This window comes from Phyllobates terribilis, unplaced genomic scaffold (assembly GCF_046119375.1).
Source record: "Phyllobates terribilis strain yellow unplaced genomic scaffold, ASM4611937v1 Scaffold_3__8_contigs__length_932513732, whole genome shotgun sequence".
Lineage (NCBI taxonomy): Eukaryota > Metazoa > Chordata > Amphibia > Anura > Dendrobatidae > Phyllobates > Phyllobates terribilis.
Genome location: NW_027362763.1, coordinates 829,996,376 through 830,014,684, shown reverse-complemented (window position 1 = coordinate 830,014,684; position 18,309 = coordinate 829,996,376).

Below are 18,309 nucleotides of genomic sequence, written 5' to 3'. Positions count from 1 at the left end.
GGCCTCCACAATCCCCCATCCCTGGTATGTGTGGCCTCCTCAATCCCCCATCCCTGGTATGTGTGGCCCCCTCAATCCCCTAATCCCTGGTATGTGTGGCCTCCTCAATCCCCCATCCCTGCTGTGTGTGGCCTCCTCAATCCCCTAATCCCTGGTATGTGTTGCCTCCTCAATCCCCCATCCCTGGTATGTGTGGCCCCCTAAATCACCTAATCCCTGGTATGTGTGGCTTCCTCATCCCCCATTCCTGGTATGTGTGGCCTCCTCAATCCCCCATCCCTGGTATGTGTGGCCCCCTCAATCCCCCATTCCTGGTATGTGTTGCCTCCTCAATCCTCCATTCCTGGTATGTGTGGCCTCCACAATCCCCCATTCCTGGTATGTGTGGCCTCCACAATCCCCCATTCCTGGTATGTGTGGCCTCCTCAATCCCCCATCCCTGGTATGTGTTGCCTCCTCAATCCCCCATTTCTGGTATGTGTGGCCTCCACAATCCCCCATTCCTGGTATGCATGCCCTCCTCAATCCCCCATTCCTGGTATGTGTGGCCTCCTCAATCCCCCATTCCTGGTATGTGTGGCCTCCACAATCCCCCATCCCTGGTATGTGTGGCCTCCACAATCCCCCATTCCTGGTATGTATGCCCTCCTCAATCCCCCATTCCTGGTATGTGTGGCCTCCTCAATCCCCCATTCCTGGTATGTGTGGCCTCCACAATCCCCCATCCCTGGTATGTGTGGCCTCCTCAATCCCCCATCCCTGGTATGTGTGGCCTCCTCAATCCCCCAATCCTGGTATGTGTGGCCCCCTCATCCCCCAATCACTGCACATAAAACAATAAACACTCATACTCACCTTCCTTCCTCACCTCTGCTCCAGCGCTGAGTCCTGTCTGCAGCAGCTCATGTCGGCATCTGAGCTGCGCGCGCTCTCAGACACAGAGGTGAGCTGCTGCCACACATTCACTCCTCTCCACGCCGGGACTATGGGCGTGGAGAAGCGTGAATATGCTTTCTCTTTAGCGGCGGCCACTGACAGCAGGAGCCGGGGCTCAGCGCTCCTCCGTGGCCGCTACTAAAGAGAATGAATATTCCGTCTTCTCCACGCCCATGGGAGTGGCCTCAGAGGGAATATTCATGTCCCTTTAGCAGCGGGCACACGTGGTTGTGTGCTCCGCTGCTCCACTGCCGCAACCCGCTCCTCTGCCGCCGCAACCTCCTACTCACCTATCCTCCTCGTTCCCACGCTGCTTGGGGCCCTCACGGGCCCCCTCCGGCCACGGGCTGGGCCCCATAGCAGTGGCCGTCTTACCTGTAACGGCTGGATGCGGGTCTTCTGTCTGGAGCCAGACTGCGCGTCACGCATGCACAGTCTATCGAGGCTTCGGACAGAGACACGCTTCTGCCGTTATATTATAGATATTGTCTACACAACATCAGCACTTTTGCACTTTAAATTTACACAACTTAATATGTATTATTGGTTGAATTTCTACATAATGTGTACCATAATGATTATTAAACTCACTGTTATGTATTATTTTGCACTTCTGGGTACCGATGTGTCCTTTAATATTCTATGGACTCTTGTAGAATTTTATAATAGTCCTATGGATTTTTTCTTCTGTGTCTGTCCTATTTAATAAAGAACCCCTTTTTTCACTTTCATTGTGTAGGGTGGTTTTATACACTCTTGTGTCACCATATTTTAAAAAAACTTTTTTATTCTCACTTTTTATTTGAATGGATTCACTTGAGGGGTATTTTTATGACACTGTAGGATTCACTTGAGATGTATGATTTCGGTGCATCATTTCCCTGTTTTTGAATATTTTCACTCATTGCACTTGATTTGGTGGCTGAATACTAATATGTGAAGAACATTAATAATGTTATGTGTTTTTATGTGTCCATATACATATGTGTGTGTGCACTTGTGTGTGCACATGCACATGTATGAATAAACATTTTTTTGCTTGTGTACACACATGCAGGCAATGTGTTTGAGAGGTATGATTTTGTGTGGTTAGGGACAGATGAATGGATGTATGAATGAGTTATATCAGATGATATTTACTCCCAATTGACAACTTCAGCATATGCATGTGTAAACTTGGAAAAAAAACAAAAAAACATTTATTTTCTTTTAGGGATTCAGTAAGTATCTATGTCCATAGGTTTACATACCGTATATGCAGGTTTAGCTCTTACGAATCTATGCAGTGGTGTTTCCGTTTTGTGTGCCCAGACTCTGGGTTTGATTGTCTGGACATCTATATATATCTTTTGGATGGGATCTTTCCATATTAATATCTCCCTTTGGTTGGTTCCCTATGACCCCTACTACACTCTAACACATATTTTGTGTGTGCCGTCTGAATTTGCCTGTGTGATGCTGTTTCTCAGGTGGTGCACATATATACTCTGTGCATGACTTCGGAATGTATGACTATACGGCCTACTATACGCAGCCCACTGAAAACCCCCCACTTACTATAAATAAAAACCACCACACTGTGACATTGGATATAATGGCCACAGCAGCCTCATTTATTATATAACAGCATAAACATAAATAACATTAATTAACATTAAATTAACTCTGAAAAAGGAGGAGGGGAATTGAAGGCTCCACCATTTTTGGAGAAAAACTGCAACAAACAGCTCCACCATGCCACCCCCAGCCGCACCACAACCGGCCCAGGGGGACTAAGCTGACTGTTGCCCATACATTTTGAAAAACTGCAACAAACAGCTCCACCATGCCACCCCTAGCCGCACCGCAACCGGCCCACGGGGACCCAGCTGACTGTTGCCCATCCAGAAATGTCCCGCTGAGACCTCGCTCAGTAGGGACCCGTTTTAAATTTTAACACCCGATTAACACCGATGGGAGTCACCCATCCCTGCAGTGGGTTCCCCCGTCCTCCTTCGATGTAAGCAACCGCCTTCAAAACCCCCCTCCTTTTCCGCCATAGCGAGCAGGCATGACACCTTATGCCTGAGAGTCCCGCCATACCAAAAGTGCCTTTTCAACTCCCTCCATCAATGCTAATGCCCACATATCTATGCCAATATCATTCAAATGGACCCCATCAGACCGCAGAAATTCCCTAGACGGAACTTCCAGATCCCGATGACGAACCACAACCCCCCCATGCAGAGCAATGAATCGGGAAACCTCCCTATTCACCTTGCTCCGAGCTTTATTTATACTTTCGACTGACCAGGAGTGTCGCCATGCCAGGCGTGCGACGATGTTCGACCATACGAGCAGTAATCCCGGTTAGGTTTCCAAAAGCCTCAGGCAGTCAAACGACGTCACGGATCAAGTCTCTAGACGTCCTAGAGCCCAAGTCATTCCCACCCGCATGCAAAACGAGTATATTCGGGGGCCTAAATTAGCATAAAAATGAAATTCGGGCATTACCCGGATCCACAGCAAATCCCTGATACCGATACACCGAACCATCGCAACCTCCTTCGTTGTGCCCAACTGGCGCCCCGCCGGTCTTACGTTGGCCCGACTGGAACTCCCATATACATACGAGTGACCAAACACCCAGATCAACCGAGGGGGTCCTGAAACATAAAACAAAGGGGGGGGGGATGTAAAAAAGAAAAGAAAATCGTTACCAAATAATAACGCTATCAAAAAATTGGGGGAAAATCTTGTAACATATGAGGCCGGACTTAAGACCGATACCTCGCCGACTCCCAGCGACCAATCTTTTTCACAGCTTTAACCCCCAAACCCCAGCGAGCAGCCTCAGTGGCAGCCCCAATCCGAAACGAATGAGAACCAAGCTCCAAACCATTCAGACCACAACTAGCTAAACCCCGCCTGAAGATGGTAATAAACTGATACACTGATAATGCAGATCCATCTTGATGTAACAAAAAGGCACCCGATGATGGACCTCTCACCTTCAGAAATGCAGAAACCCATCTCACAGGGCATTCAAACAAACCGTCCACAGCCCACAATTCCACCAAACAACCCTTACCAGCTGTATCGGTTTCTGACCGCCTCAAATAACACCGTACTGCCTCCTCCGAGAACACTACATCCTGTGATAACAGCCCACCATGACACTTAACATTTCTGCTCACCAATTCGCTTATCCTAAATGCCCCAAAAAACACCAGAACAAAGGCCGCCCCAAATAGCCGACATTGATATTCAGAACTACACACACAGCTAAGGCAACGCAAAAGCTGACCCAGTATTTCAAACTATACCGGGCGCCGCCAATCTCGTACCGGATAGCTCCTCCGAAATGCCTTCATCGCCTGGCGAACCAAGAAATCCTTGGTAAAGTCCCTCCAACCACTTAACTTAAAGAAGAAGGCCAAACCTGCTAACCTACCAGCTACAGCTGAGACTGATAAACCCTCCTGAAATGCCCTGCCGATCATATACAACAATAAATAGGGACGGTCCGCTTCCGTCACCTGCTCACCTGCCGACTCCTCTAGCTCCTGCCAAAGACGCCACGCAGAAACATATCGAGACCAAGTACTGGGGTTAACAGAACACCTCACAAAATTCAACGCTGCACGGACACTAGATCCCACAACCACCGGGGCCAATCGGTCTCCAACTGCTCCGCGTCCGGCGCTAGTTCCCGAAAACGATCCCACTGGAAGCGAGACAATGCATCAGCTATTGAATTCTGAACACCCGGTACATGAACAGCACAAAACCAGACATTAAAATCCAAACACCTGAGCACTAGATGGCGCAAAAGAGACAGAACTGGCAATGAAACAGCTGACAAGTTGTTAATACAATGCACTACACTTAAGTTGTCAAAGAAGAAACGCACTTTCTTGTTCCTCAGCTCAGAGCCCCAAACCTCCAAAGCCACCACAATAGGAAACATTTCCAGCAATGCCATGTTTCTTGTCAAACCTGCATCCTTCCATGATTCCGGCCACTCTCCCACACACCATTTTCCACCGAAATAGGCCCCAAAACCATAAGAACCTGACACGTCTGTAAACCAAACCAGATCCACATTAGAAACGACTTGATCCATCCAAACTGACCTGCCATTATAAGATTGAAGAAAATCCGCCCAAATGGACAAATCCGCCTTGTGTTCCGAATTCAATCTTACAAAATGCAACGGATGTTTAATGCCTGCTGTCGCCTGAACCAACCTACGTGAAAAAACTCTTCCCATAGGTAAAATCCTGCACGCAAAATTTAACTTACCCAAAAAAGATTGCAGTTGGCGCAGGCGCAATTTCTTTGCCCGCAAAGCCTCTTGGACACAAGATTTCAGATGTAACAATTTGTCCTCTGGCAAGCGGCATTCCATCCTGATGGAATCCAATTCAATGCCCAAAAACTTCAAAACCGTGGAGGGGCCCTCCGTTTTCTCCGGGGCCAACGGAATGCCAAAGCGAGATGCTACCTGTTCCACCGTCGTAAGCAGCAAAGAACAAACTGAGGACCCAGCTGGCCCAATACACATAAAGTCATCTAAATAGTGCAATATGGAGTCCAAGCCGGATTCCTCCCTAACTACCCATTCAATAAAACAACTAAATTTTTCAAAGTAGGAACACGAGATCGAACATCCCATCGGTAGACAACAATCCACGTAATAATGACTGTCCCAAAAACAACCAAGTAAATGAAAACTGTCTGGGTGCACAGGAAGCAGACGAAAAGCGGACTTAATGTCCGTTTTTGCCATGAGAGATCCTTTTCCCAGCCTCCGCCCCCAGTCCACGGCCTTGTCAAAAGAAACATACGATACTGATGCCAAATCTGGATCAATACCATCATTAACTGAACTACCATGAGGATAAGACAAGTGATGGATTAACCGAAACTTGTTAGGCTCCTTTTTGGGCACAACGCCCAGAGGAGAAACACATAAACAGCGAACTTAATTTCCGTATCCTATTTTTCCTTAACAACTGCCGCATGCATCCGAGCCGAAATCAAATTCTTAGGCCGCACCGTACGTGGCACAACTGCCGACGGAATCCTGAAGCCAAAATTAAAACCATCCCTCAACAACACAGCTGCTTCCTTATCCGGATACCTACTTAGAAATGGAAGCATCCGATCTATTCTCACTGGTGTCCTCCCTTTTTGAAAAAGAGTCGCTTGATTTTTTTCTTTCCTTTCTTAAAGCACTTGGAATGGCTGTGAGACCCTCCGCAGCCTGAACATTCGTGCTAAAACTTACAGTCTGTGCCAAAACGGCATTCCCACTCATTAAACCGCCAGCACAGCCCTTTCCTGGAGCCTGACGAGGATGCCGCCGAATTGGCAGAACCCCCGCTACTTCCAGGAAAGGACTGCGAGGCCGACTTTGGTGCTGTCATCAATCGCAACCACAAACTAATCTCCTTGTGGTCCCACCGTAAACTCGGACGGACTGCCTTTCTTTGCCTAAACTGTTCATCATACCTCAGCCAGGCCATCCCGCCATAAACACGGTATGCTTCACTAATCGAATCTAAATATCAAAATAATGCAGAACAGTTCTCCAGAGTTTTCTCCCCAATGACACTCGCTAGTGTGGTAAACGCCTGCAGCCAATTTTGAAAAGTGCGAGGAATCAGACGATAACGCCTGCGCTCCTCCTCATCCTTCTTACTCTCATCTGGATTTACCCTGCCCAAATTAAACTTCTCCAACGGTAGCAAAGAAAAAATTTCCACGTACTCACTTTTTCTCACACCTCCTGCTTTAAATGAGCTCCCAAGGGGCCATCAAAGCACATATAAACCTTGCCCCTTGCTCTGTCATCCAACCGCACTGTATCCACTGGAGTCGCCGCAGCCACTGGTGCTGCAACCGTCTCATTAGCTGCAACTGGTGCAGGAATCCCTCCACTCACAACTGCCGGGGTCTCCGCAACCGCCCCTGAACCTCCAGCACCACCCTGCCAAACTCCGCTAGGAACTGCCGCAGGTGACAAAAAACCCCGCACCATGCTAACAAATTCCGACACAACATCGCTCACCCGTTCACTACCCATCGCCCTGTCAGCTGCCAAGCCCCTCTGAAAATACCGCTCCCTCTGATCTACATCATCCGCATTCCCCCGAGGCACATTTAAACCATGTGACTTACTAGGCTGACTACGAGGAAGCCTTGGAACAGCCGTTTCGTGTCCTCTGCGGCGATCGTCCCCACTCTCTTCACTGCCAGATGAAATCTGGCCCTCTTCTTCAGAGGCAGAGTCAGGCTCGGGGACATCGCCAGGTAAACCCGACGGAGTCAACCCACTGCTAGACCTGGACCTCCTATCCACAATAGCGTGCTGTCTGGGAGGAGGAGAGACTTCAGCTGCATGCCTGCAGCCCGCATCCCTAGCAGCAATCTGCCCTCTCCCATGGACATTGCATCGGTCCTCGGTGCTACCGACATCCCGAGTGGGTCGTCTCCTTGCCCCCCCACACTGGTCTTCCCGATCTCCGCCGCCGGGGTCCTGCTGATCCTGACGCCTGGGCCCGGTGCGGTTCCACCTGCCGTTCTTCTGGGTCAGCTCCAACTGACCGGTACTCCTTTGCTTTCCCCGCTGCATGGGCCCGGCGCGGCTGTGCCTGCCGCTCACCTGAAATAGCTCCGGCTGACCTATTCACCCTCCTGCCTCCTTCTGCTCCCTGGGTTCGGCATCCTTCAGGCTCAGCTCTCCTTCCCCTGGCTGCTCGCTGGGCCCGAAGTGGATGCCCCGGCCGTTCATATAATGTATCTCTCCCTCCTGCAGCAGCAGAGGCCCTGCTCTCCTGAGCAGCCCGCACTTCCTGGATAGTGGTGCCACATGACCGGGATGACCTCACAGGGGGGGCAGAGCCAACGACGTCACTCACCCCGGCCTCTGAATGATGCTGATGCTTAGAGATTCTTCCAGAGCGGCGTGCGGCAGATGGGGGCTGGGGTTGTGCCTGTGATCCGGAGGGGTCCCTGGAGTGGCTTTGCAACCGGTGCCTGGCCGGAGAGTCCCTTCCGGGCTGAGTCTCTCCGGCGGCCTGGACCTCCTTGCACCTCTCTGAGGTGATGCGGGTGCAGCCACCTCTCCGGCCGTCCCTTCAGTGTTCCATCGCTGCAGCTGATCCTGGAGCCACAGCTGTCCCCTGCTCTCAGCCAACGAACGGATCTCCTGGAAAAGAGCCTCCATTCCTCAGGACCCGACGTAGATTCAGGTTCGTTAACTTTTCCCGAATGGACTACCCCCACCACCCCTCACCTTATATACTCCCCACAGAGATACTTCCCACTAGCCAATCAGATAACCCCGTACTATCCCCCTGCCCCTATACTCCTTCCCTACAAATTCGCGCCCAAAACTCTATTCCTTACATTAACCCCTTACCACCCCAAATTACGGCCTAGCAGACCTCCTGAGTCATGCGGCCCTCCTCTTAAGGCCCCTATGGGGGGATGCAGTCCGGGCCATACTACCTCTGGAGTAGTCCAGGCAACACGCACTTTCATATGGACTCTCCTTCCTCTGACGTGTTGTCACACGTGGCGGGAATGGATGCACTATTTGGCATCTGGGGTTGACCGGGCAACACACGCTCTCCCTGATTGAACTTCGCTCCTCCCTCCTCTCGCATGTGACTGCACGGCGAGGAAGCGAGGTGCAACAGGGAGCCCGCCTGCAGGTGAGCTTGGCGTTTTTTACCGCAATCGATATCTGGTGTATAGGGATATATACTCCTCATTCTATAAAGGGTTAACATCTCCATGTAACATTCTCATGCAGTCATTTTAAATAGCATTTGATGTGTAACGTAGTGGATTAGCTGTCCAATTACATAAATACCCAGTCTCTGTCTACTCAGTATACCCTTTTGAAGAAGCTTTGAAGCGAAACGCGCGTTAGAGGGTTTACTGCAGTGAATATGAATTGCTTGCTGTCCTTTGCGACTTATTTATGTTCAATAGCACTGTTTTAAGGATTTTTCAGTCTGCTGACTATGTGGTTATATTGAGCACTTGTTCTGTTTATAGTTATACTTTTTTCTGAGTACCACTCCTCAGCATTCTGTCTCATCCTGTTGCCACTACCCTTATGGAGTGAATCCACGGGAATATAAAATCTTTTTTCTATATATTGATCTTTGTGAACAGTTTTATTGTGCGACCATAGTATTTCTATTTGATGAACACTAGGTGGATCACACATTGTGTACTTCTGGCACTATTACTTAGGTCTAAGAGTGAACTTTCACTATTTATATTACATATTTATACAGCCAGGTGGATCCCCCTTGATGTTCATTACTGTTCAGGGCATTTATATGTATATATTTGGATTCTCATCCTTTATATGTTTTTTCTTCATATTGGTCTTTAGTGGCTCCATGTGCAATTTATATTTATATTTGTAACCTGTCCAACTTTCTAGGACAAGCATGCTAATTTGCATTCATCCACCATCTCTGTAGTATCACTTTTTTAATGTTGTCTAATTGATTGTTGAATAAAGATTGACTGATTTTTGTACATGGGAATTCTCTTTTTTGGCTTTTTGTATGAGAAGATAGTATATAAGAGTGGACACTGTCCTAATAAATTTGAGAAGGTTTGGAAGCTTTGGTGTGACCCATACCCTACTGATCCTACCTCTCAATTCAGTCTGGGAGATAATAGTTTTCCTTGTATTTCCCCTATAAACACCTGTGTAATGTGTATTGCTGTATTCTTTAAACTTGACTGACATGATGTGTATGGAGATGTATATAAAGAGCTAATAACAGATATGATGTTGTTGAATAATTATGTATTTTCATTCTGGAACCATTGTTATTCTTTTTTTCCTGTTATGCAATCTCTCAATTACTTGAATTAAAAAAAAGATAATCTTGGAGAGGTGACGTCTAAGAAGGAAAAGAGATTTAGACATGTTCTATTCCAACTTGGATGGAAGACACCCCTTGCCAGAAAAAGAGCGAAAACTAACACAGGACACAAGCAGAGGTGCACATGAATGAAAGTGATCAGAGAGATATCTGCGTTTTAATTTTAAGATTACGCTAAACTCCTTTGTTTCATCAAATATTGGTGAACATCTCCTTTAATATTGGAAGTGGCTGGTGTGAATTGTCAACTCTGATCATGGACCTAAAGGAAGTTGTTCTTCATTTGTATCTGGATCCTCAATGAAATGTAAGACATGTTTAAATAATTCTGAAGCCCCCACTACTTTCTTACCAGAATGGTTTTATACCAGGGAGTGGAACTGATTCATTTGAGGAAAGTGTTTAACAATATTAGGAGACGGAGACCACCGCTCCATCCTGGCATCAAAGGCCACAAAGACTTGTAACAGGGTGGTGTAGGAGTTCTTGTGGAGGGTACTCAAGATGTTTGGGTTCAGGGAGAATTTTATCAGGTGGATCAAACTATTATACCATTCACCCCAAGCCAGAGGTACAAAACGGTGATGCCCCCTCTCTTATCTTCTCACTGTATTTTCCTTGAGGAAATTAGTGGTTTTGGCAGCAGTGGAGAGGGGGAAAGATATTGATCTATGCAGATGATATTCTGCTGATTTTGTTAGAGATGGGGAAATCTTTCATGTGGACCATAGAGGTGACCGTGTCTTTTGGTGCCCACTTTGGCTTGGATAGCAACTGTAGTATATGGGTTTTATTACCATTTGATGAAAAAATCAGAAAAGCATGAAGAGATTTACAGACTTTAGTAAAAAGATGGCTTTGAATATTTAGGGATAAATATCACATGGGAGCTTGTGAGTTTTGTATCGCTTAACATTATATTGTTCATTAGGAAATTAAAATAGATGTTGATGTGGATGCTGCCGATATCTAATGTGGATAGAATAACCCTGATTAAGATGATGGTCTCTCGCCTCTAGTTCGTTATGTCCTCAGCGTCTGCCCGGTATGGGTAAATGAGAAAATTTTTAAATAAACAGAAACTCTTCTGAACGACCTGATTTGTTGGCGAGAGAGGGTGAGAATAAAAGTAACTATCTTCTGAAGTCTCAGACAGAAGGAGGCTTGGCCGTCCCTTATTTCCACAGATATTTCTGGGAAGCCCAATTACTTAAATTTCAGGAATTCTGATTTTGAAAGATTTTTACTAAATAAGAAAAAAGGGGATTTTGTAACATTTATGAATTTTTGAAATCAGGGATTTTGTTTCACGGGAATCTAGGAGATGACAAATGTTTTTTTCTTGCAATTATACTTGATTATTTAAAGAAGATATTAAATATTAACACGTCAATTGGATACGCCTCATCATAGGATAATATAAATATATATAACATTGTTAAGATACAGGGTTTTGGAAGAGAAAAGGTTGCATTTGGTTAAACATTTAATCCATGAAGATGAGTTGTTGCCATTTAATGTGATGAAGACACAGTTTAGCTTAGTAAAGTGCACGATTTTAGATATTGTGAAATTCAACAAGCGATGAAGAGTATGAAGGAATCAAATTGAGGAATGGATTATTTTTTGATTGGTTGCCATTTAAAAAAAAATCTATCTAATATTAATAAACTTATATATTTTATACAATATTCTATAATATAATAAATATAATATTAATAAAAAATTAACCGTGATTCCTTATATATTTAATGTTTAAGAAGAAGATTAGTTGAGAAAGTAAAGAGTAAATATTGCAGAGGCTCAATATATATAAAAACAAAAGTGGGATGTCAATTAATCAAACTATAAATTAATCCAATTGATCCATTAGTTCTATTATTTTCACCAGGTATTATACAGAATGGAGAAGATAGCTGACAATACTTGTAAGTTGTGTAAGAAACAAGGGCAGAATTGATACATTTATCATAGGGTATAAAGATATAGAGGGGAAACTGGGGACTTAGATCTCCATTGAGGTCAAATCAACAATTGTAACCTGCTCTCTGGAACGGAAGAGATGAAATGAGGAAGAAGAGTTCGTAAGTAGGCGACTTTATACAGCAAGAGTGGATTTGGTTAGGAAATGGATAGGGAAAAAATTGAATACTACAGAATGGAAGAATTTTTTTCAGAGAGTAATAAAATACAAGAGGGCGTGGCTTTGCTCCTCAGAGAATTTAAAAAATTGAGAGAAGATTTTGCAAAAAATGTAGCGTAGAGCATTAAAACTTGGGGGAGAGGGATAATCAATCGCCTATTTTCTTCGGGGTTTCTTTGTTTTTTTAAATCTTGTTTTTTGTCGACTTTTTTGATTATTATTTTTTTTCTGAACAATTCAAAAAAGGGCAGGAGTTAGGGAATTAGAAGGATTGTTGTTTTTTTCTGGATTTATGTTTTGTATTTCTGCAGTACGTTTTGTAGATTTAAATAAAGTTAAATAAAAAAACAAACAATCGCATCATTCCGATGATGCCACAATGACTGGACGATATAGAACGCCCCGTCATCCAGAGTTCCGCTGAGGGATTTTGTAGGCGTTTGAGGAGAGAGGAGTGTTATAAGAGATTTTTGCAAATATGATGAGAAAAAAGCGATTTAAGCGCATTATAGTTCTCTCTGACACCGAGGACAGCAGTGATGATGACGATTTCCATCAGGTGAGCGTCATTTTTATATTTTTAAATAATGAGAATACATTTGGGATAAAAATCCCATTAAAAACAAATGGTGGCACAAAATAGAGCTCCAGGAAGAGGCATGATGGGGTGGTAGTTTGGATCATGTTTGCAGAGTAATGACTGCCTTTAGTTGTGGTATTTGTGTCAACATGTCCATGTACAGGGTACATAATAATATTGTATGAAGACACGAAAATGTCACCACCGCCCCTATCCATATCCTAACCATAAGTGTCCCGCACACCCGTCCTACTCTGCACATGAAGTAAGCGCAGGCCAATGGTAACTATATTCATATAGGCATCTACCTGTAAGTCAGTGGAAAATGGAGGAAGATTATAAATTAGAGATGTTCATGCTCATAGATTCTATCTGACATGTTTGACAATTTTTCAGTATCATCCACGAAAGAAGCCAATACCGAGGTCTCCACGCCAGGTTATCATCAGTGGCTTCAATTCGGGCCCGACTCCGAATTTACCAGGTACTGTGCTCCGATCCAGTAACAGCTCTGATATATTCATGTGTCATTATAGTCATTGGGTGCAGCTCATTGTGGTCAGGGCTTGGATTTATCTCTATTGTACGTCTAAGGTAATGAGTTCATATTAAACATTTCTCTTCAGCAGTTGGTCAGGAATATTTATACAGGTGTTATAAAGTCAGACAGAAATGAGATTTGGGGATTTCTTCTCATGGTGGCCATGTACAGGGCAGGTTACTGTACCTGAATGTGGTGTTTTGCCCCATGTACATATAGGGGTACACTTTTATTTCTTTTGACAATATTCTAATAAGAGATTTATGTTGTGTTGCCCCCACAACATTGAATTTTCTGTACTGTCACAGATCAGTTTCCAAATGTAACAATTAAAGGCAAATTATAAATGGGTCTGTGCATTTTTAAATTAAAGATACATTCAAGGGGTAATCCTATTTTAGATAAGCTTTATTGGTGTGAGTCCTATGTCTGGGACACTTCCATAGTGGCAGAACAACATTTCTTTTCAGCATTTGGTCAGGAACATTATTCATGCATTCGCTCTATAGTCGGTCAGGATTGGGATTCGGGGATTTCTTCTCATGGTGGCCATGCACAGTGCAGGTTACTTTAGCTGAATGTGGTCTATTTCCTAATCTACATATAGGGGTACACTGAATACTGTATTAGGATTTATTTCTTTGATGTTCCTCTGTCGTTGTTATTACAATATTCTAATAAGAGATTTATGTTGTGTTGCCCCCACAGATCTGATTTTACCACCTTCAGATATTGATCCGGACAGTACCACCTGGTAAGACTCACATCTCCTCCATTACTAGATACCTGATGGGGAATAATGATTAATGGTGGCTCATATTCTGTTACATTTATGTCACAGCTCCGATGATGACATCATTGTTATCACTGACGATGACGATTCCAATACTGGAGAATCTTCCACATATCATGGTAAGTCATCATTTCTAGATACAACCAGGGTTATGTTATTGTAGAAAGAACAATGTTTTTTTGTACTGTCAGTTTCCAAATCTAACAACTAAACGCAAATTACAGTTGGGTCTGTACCTTTAACCCCTTAGGGACTGGTCAATTTGTAGTCTACTTGTGTCTTTTCCTCTCCTTCTTCCTTGAGACTTATCTGTTTTATATTTCCATCCACATTAACATATAATGGGTTGTTTTTAGTGCAATGAGATGTTCTTCTCAATGGCACAATTCACATTACCATACAATGTATTGCAAAATGCAAAAAAATTCAAAGTAAGGGAAAACTGAAAAAAAAAATGGATTTTTTGGAGGGTTTTTGATTTTTAAGGTCTTCATTGCACAGTAAAATGAACCTGGAAATATGATTCTCCAGGCCAGTATGATTATGTCCATACCAAACGTGCAAAGTTTTTCTTTTTAAGTGTGAAAAACAATTCTGATATTATTAATAAATATATTTGATTTTGTCGCCATTTTCTGAGATCTGTAACATTTTTATTTTGCTATTGATGGAGGCGTATGAGGGCTTGTTCTTTTATAAGGCGGCTCGATGTTTTTATTGATAATATTATGGGGTGGATGTGACATTTAAATTGCTTCTTATTGCATTTTTTGAGTAGTTGCAGAAAGAAAAAACCCCACAATTCTGGCATTTTGATTTAGATGTATTTTCACTTTACAGCATTTATTATGTTTTCTCTCTAGCATGGATCTGCATTCTGACCTGTCTGATTACAAATTTTCCTTCTTCCATATTTCTGTACAGATAATTTACCATCTGATAGTGAGGAGAGCTCCGCTACAGAGGAGAGGTGAGTTATGCCGGATGCATCTACCTCTGTGGAAAACCATGAACTAGGTCAGATGTTTCCTTTGGATTTATTTCTGATTCCTTATCTTTCCCAGGACACCACTATGTAACATCCCCGGCTGTTTCCTGGAAGACATTATTTCTCCATCTTCCATCTACGTTACCCACTTTCAGGTAACAAAGGAGAAGCTGGTGGAGCGACTGTACCATCTATACAACAGGACAATCTTCGAGAATAAGGTATCTTATTATCGGTATCTGGGCGACACATGACTTATCCATTATCTCCACCTTCAAACAATCTTTTCTATCATTCTAAGTTTCTGAAGAGCACCCTAACTCCCTTGTCATGGTTCTGAAATCTCAGGCAAAACTCACTTAGTTTGGTAAATGCCATCACCTTCTTCTTATCTGTGGGATGAGTGGAGACCTTACATGATCCATCATGCAGACATATAGAGATTAGCAACTTCTTGTAGTTCACAGGATTTTACATTTACATATAAAAACCAATTTGTTGACATCTGGACATTTTAGGAAAGGTTTATTTTTATTTTTTTTCTCACATGTTGGACTTCTCAGTAGACCCCATGTCCCATACAAGGAGACTAGTGCTGTAAATCACACAGGAGAGTTGGGTGCTTTGTTAGAATGGGGTCAAAGAGTTTACAGATTTAGTGGAATTTGTTTCCTCTATTTTAGCTCCCGAGGAAAATGGACGTAGTCTGGAATAAGAGGCTGACATCAGCATCCGGTCAATGCCGTCACAAGTTGGAGAACAACCACCGTTCCTCAGTTATTGAGCTTTCCGATAAGGTCTTGGATTCTTCCGGTAGGTTTCATATCACGTCCATCCTGCAGCTTTATGAGACAACCTCTATAGGTTGCAAAACTGCTACTTGTGATGTAATACATCTTATAAATTCATCGTACATGCTGTCATGGGAAAAACTAAGTACACCCTCTTTGGAATCTAATGTTTTACATATTAGGACAAAATCAAAAAAGCATCAGGTCCTTAGAAGATCTTAAAAGTAAGAAAATACAATCTCAGAAAACAACATGATAAATAATATAGTGTAATTATGCAAAAGCAGTGTGTGATAAATTAAGTACACCCTTACTGCAGCTTCAAGTTATTATTGATAAAGATCATTCTAAAAGCTAGTGATTCATGGGGTGTACTTATTTTTCACTCTCTGCTTCTGCATTTTGAAGTAGTTATTGGTAAATAAGTAATGGCAGTTGTGACTTTTCATGTGTTTTTCATCTCAGGATGTATTTACCTAATTTGAAGACGTTTTAAGTTTCAGATATTTTATATTATATCCTGAATCCTGATATGTAAAACCAAAGAGTTCAAGCAGGGTGTACTTAGATTTTCTTATGCCTGTATAAACTCTTTTTTAGTGCGACTACGATCCACACTTGCGCACGAGATGTGCCATGCTGCCTGTTGGATAATCGACGGTGAAGGCAGAGATAACCATGGCCCGTTATGGCAGACTTATACCAGAAGGGTAAATGACATCCATCCCGAGCTGCCGGAAGTGACGATGTGTCACAGCTATACCATCAGCTATAAGTACAACTACCAGTGCTCCCTGTGTGATAACAAGTAAGTAGATTTGATGATTCATCGCGTCATGAAACACAATCGCCGTGCAGAGACGTCAGGGCGGTTCTGTTGGTATAAGGCTTTTATACTTTACTACTATCAGAGCGGACTGACGTCTGGGGACTGTAGGGCTTAGGATGCTACATGTTATATTTTCTGTGCTGGGGCCAGTCCTTAATATATTGGTTTCAATTTGTTCTTTTTAACATGATCCATGGTATTAACCAACGTTCATTCCAGTCTGGTAACCAATATTTCTCTTATCTTTGTAGACTTGGGCGTTTTCAAAGAATAGCTGATAATAAATCTTATTGCCGCCGGTGTGGAGGCCGATTACGTCAATTGTCCATCAGCTAAACATGTAACTATTCCTCAGAATATTTAGTCTCTAATGTTGTTTCTTTATAATTTAAAGTTCAGATACTTTTATATATTTTCCCCTGAGTAGCGAGACAATGAGTATTTGTGCTCATCACCAGCACCAGCGATTAGCAGCAAACATTCAGAATCCATCCTCATAGGTTACCATATTAATACTGGATACATTTCCATAACTTGCTGGATATGGAACGATTGATAATTTCCATCAATTATCTACAATGCTTTTGAAAACCTTTTATAATTTCAAGCTTAGTTGGATGTAATTATGTTTCTTTATATTTTCAGGTTCACTATTTGAACTATTTGAACATTAAGATTTGTCTAAATATCATCATCTCATCTACCTAAGATGAAGGTAAGAAAGAAGCCTCCACTATCATCAACAATCAGTAATAAGCTATTTTTAAAATATTGAGAATCTTAAGTCTCTAATTTAGTCTCTTATTGCCGTATATCATTTAAAGTGTAACTACTTTTATATATTTTGCTTTTCTTTCACCACGTAGGGAGACAATCAGCACACGTCTTCATCACGAGCAGCTAACAACAAACATTCAGAATCCACCTATCCTGATTCACACAAAGCTTCCAACATGTATTTTCCAGGTAAATATTTTGTTTTTCCTCCATGACTTCTCTTTAGTTTGTTTTATTTGATAAAAGGGATATATTCAAAATTTTTTAAAAAACATGTATTTTAATTGTTTTCAGATTAATGAGAAAGGCGTCTTATTGTTTCTATACAGGCATGAGACATCTTGTTAGAAAGAGGTGAAGACCTGCACCCACCTGCACTGATAACATGATCAGAAGCAGTTTCCAAGACCTGGAGAATCTCTACATGTGTTTTTTCAGAGCTGCCCAGCAATGGATATGATGGATATGGTGTGGAACATTTGAACATTGTTTTTTTTTTTACATTTAAATATAAAAAACATAAAAAAAAATATATATAATTCTTTCTAGTTTTGGATTTTTGTTCTGGAAAGCGATGGTTTTTGCTAAACATATTACAATCAATATAAACCTAAAGAACTTCAACTTGGGTTACTACAACTATCACTGTCATTCATCCCTCCTTTTCGAGTTACCTTGCTTGAATTGTATGTATTTTTTTATTATTTTCTAATAAATATATCTTTTAATCATGTGGGGATGTCATTCATTTTGGTTTATATTTATTTTGTCAAAGTGTTTTCCCAGTTACTGCTATGTGGATCCAGTTTAGGATTTTTTCCTTGTTGTATATTACAATCAATACTGTCTACGTGTGTTATTCAGCCTTCATCTGCCTCTAACAGCGAAGCTCCGTCTACGTCTGTTAAATGCTGCTGTCAGTCTGTGACAGCAGCATTTAATGTGCGCCGGCAGGGGGGCTCACTATTCTAGGCGCCCAATGGCCCCCCGAGACGTTATCATGGCGCGTCAATGGGTTGCCATCATGG